General features: G+C 40.4%; 1 long non-coding RNA gene across 1 annotated transcript; it reads left to right on the top strand.

Annotated features, from left to right (window-relative positions):
- The first annotated feature begins 406 nt into the window (after positions 1-406).
- LOC109962485 (uncharacterized) lies at positions 407-3,132 on the top strand. The gene is made up of 5 exons (XR_002275263.1): positions 407-552; positions 2,340-2,444; positions 2,672-2,764; positions 2,973-3,040; positions 3,116-3,132. It is a non-coding gene; the product is annotated as an uncharacterized LOC109962485 (long non-coding RNA).
- The last annotated feature ends 1 nt before the right edge of the window (position 3,133 follows it).

The raw sequence follows: 3,133 nt of genomic DNA, 5'->3' as shown, positions 1-3,133 counted from the left end.
CTGCTCCGTGAGGAAGGGTTAAGGTACCCGGGTCTAGATGTTTAAAAGCCCACACCACTGGTTTGTTTCAGGCATCGTACTGTGCTCGGCTTCCTGCCGGTGAGCTTCTTAGCCTTTTATCAGACTGCAGCATCAGTAGCGGCAGGCCCAGCAGCATGAGGTCTGTCCCACATAGCTATTGATCCAAAACATGATGATTGGCACCAATTACAGCAGCCATATGCAAAGCGCAGGTGGCACACAGGCAGCATAAGGCTGTGTAATATAACAAAATAGCAGTATTAACATCAACAACCAGTGCAAACAATGCAGACAAAGCAGTATAAATGTACTTCCTGTGAAATACAGGTCAGGAGTCAGGGGACCAGAAATCATCTCCATTTACAGTGTTGTCTTTATTTGCAGGTAGTGTCACGTCACATCCGGGCTTCTGCCAGAGCAGAGGACGCCATGTCCACCGACTGATGTGTCACAGGACGCATCCAAATGGGACGACAGAGCTCAGCTGGTGACACGTCACAATAAGAGACGGAGGCTTTGTGACACCCAGAGGTATCGCTCACACTCTCATCACCAGCAAACCACATAACTGCAGGTTTGACTGTGTTCTTACTGAAAGTCTAAACAGTACGTTCATATACATCATGAAGAAAAAAACAACATTTTCTCACTTGCATCTAATGGCATGCAGAGTTTGGATGCCATGTGCCCAAGCCGTAACGAGAGCATCCTTTAAACTTGTGCTGCCACCTTTAACATCCTTGTATTAACAGTGGTTCAGATATTTTCTTGTAGTGTTAGAAAGGACAAATCACCCAGCGTCTTGGTTTCTGTCCATGTCTTTACCAGCTTCAGCTTTTAGCGGTCGTCTCTTTGATACCCTATCTGCCAAGCGCCAGACTGTAGACAAAGTTGCAACTAGTTGGTGATTGCACTGCAATGTTTAGCTGGCAGGGGCATTTCCCTTGTTAACAGCACTACAGAGCTAAAATGAGACTTAAATGTATGATTGAAACTGCATCTGAGAGTTGGAGATGCAGAGTAGGAAACAAACTTAACTATAATCAGTAACTCTACGCAAAAGGATTCAAGAGAAAATCCGGCCTTGTTTATCACTGATCATGTAACTGTGAAAGTGATTCAGACGTGGAGCTGCAACAGACACCTCAGAGCTCTGGTACAAAATGTAACATGAGAATGTTGGGAGCAGCACAAACAACATTTCATTCACCATCACTGTACTGAGATGGTCAGAAAGTGATATCTCAAAGTCTGGGCACAGACAGCGAAATTATCTGCATGTGTAGAACCCATTAGAGGAAAGTGAGACAATGTTGTGTAGTGAACCAGACTGTTAAAACAACCATTTACTATGAAAACACATTCACCAAGCAAAGGAAAAACCAATGTAGAGGCAATGTAGCACAACTTGCCTGAAAATCACCAGGTTTTAACAAATTCTTTAGTATAAAAGTAATTTAGTGATAGTTGTCACTACATCCAATAGTTAACTAATGGTTTCTTCAGTATTAATGTAATTCTGTCACTACATCCAATAGCACATAGCAAAAATAGTTAATATGGCCTACACAGTGTTCCAAACAGCAGATAGAGGCCAACACCTGCGCCCGAATTGCAATACACGGTATCCATATTTGCACAAGTGATGGCTTTTAATGTTTTCTCATAAATACAAGATCACGCTCTTGTAAAAGGTTACTGGTTATGAATCATTGCTACTTGAGAAAACAGAGCATTATAGGCTACCTACCTAATTTAATTGGCTAGATGTCTGTATAATTAAAGATCCCTCATGAACAGCTCATACTCTTACAAGAAACAGGAAGCATATGGTTGTTATGGACACAACGAGCCTGGTTGTTAGCTCATATTTCACATTTTGGAACACAAGGTACACCAGATGATCTGTTTAAAAACCTGATGATTTTCAGACAGGTTGTGCAGCATTCCAACCCCTGTATTATCTCATAACTCAGAGGAAAAGACTCAGAAGTATGAAATAGTAAGTCATAACTGTGTGGATGCTGAGTCAGCAGCATCCGCCTTATGTTATCCTAATCTTTATATATTTTTTGGGATAAAGTTCATTTTCATGGCAAAGAGTGACTTTGCAATTCATCTGATCCCTCTTCATAACATTCAGGAGTATATTCAAATTGCCATAATAGAAACCGAGGCAGCAGACTTTGTGTCATTCTCAAAACGTTTGGCCACGGCTGTACTTTACATGGATGATATACACATAATATTTATGTAGTTCATTTCCCCCAACTGTCTTGTTTGTGGCCACCACTATTCAATGTATTTGTTGAATACAGAGCCCCTGAAGATCTGCTGAGTACGTCAGCTCAATTTGGAGGCACGTGGCCCAGTGAAGAAGACAACCCAAAACATCGTCGGCTCACACTACAAACTTCCAGACAGTAAGTAAATTTTTCAGACCATTGTGAATGTTACATTAAATTCTTATTGCTGAGGATAGTTTCTTAAAGTGAAATTTAACATTCCTTCAGTTTCATATTGATTAAATGTGGAACCCTTTTACAAGGAGCGGTGCTTTGCAACTGCACATTAAATTACTGTTAAAGATCAAATGTGCATGGCCTGTTTCATAAATTGAGGGTAAACAAAAGTGAATTTTCCTTTATAGGCTTGATGGCGATGAACCCGTCTGATCAGCAGTCTGGCCTTTTCTTGGGACTTGCCACCAGTAATTCAGGGACAACTCTTATTTCAACATGTGGTGAGACGACATCTTTATATTTCAAATTTTTTCCCCGATTTTGTCTAAATGGATAATGTTGACTTGGAACTTTGCAGTGTCTATTCTGCATATATGAGAGAATATTCATTGCCCAGGTGAATGTGCCTTTTGCAAACCTGTAAAAAACCAATGTGATGGGTTGAAATTATAGAGCATATCATGCTTTTTCCATTTCCACCTTAACCAGTCCATTCTATGGCCAGACAATCATCTAGAATGGTACAGCAGCACTCTTGAGGAAATGCATAAAGACAAGTTTGTTTATAAATAGACCATTTATTATTGAAATCAAAGATTTGCAAAACTTTACAACATTTTTTTTTTTTGCAGCCACTCCATTCCAACTCC

Source organism: Monopterus albus, unplaced genomic scaffold (genome assembly GCF_001952655.1).
Source record: "Monopterus albus unplaced genomic scaffold, M_albus_1.0 scaffold64.1, whole genome shotgun sequence".
NCBI classification, from domain to species: Eukaryota; Metazoa; Chordata; class Actinopteri; order Synbranchiformes; family Synbranchidae; genus Monopterus; species Monopterus albus.
Note: the sequence above shows the minus strand (reverse complement) of the source record. Positions and strands in the feature narration are given on the sequence as shown.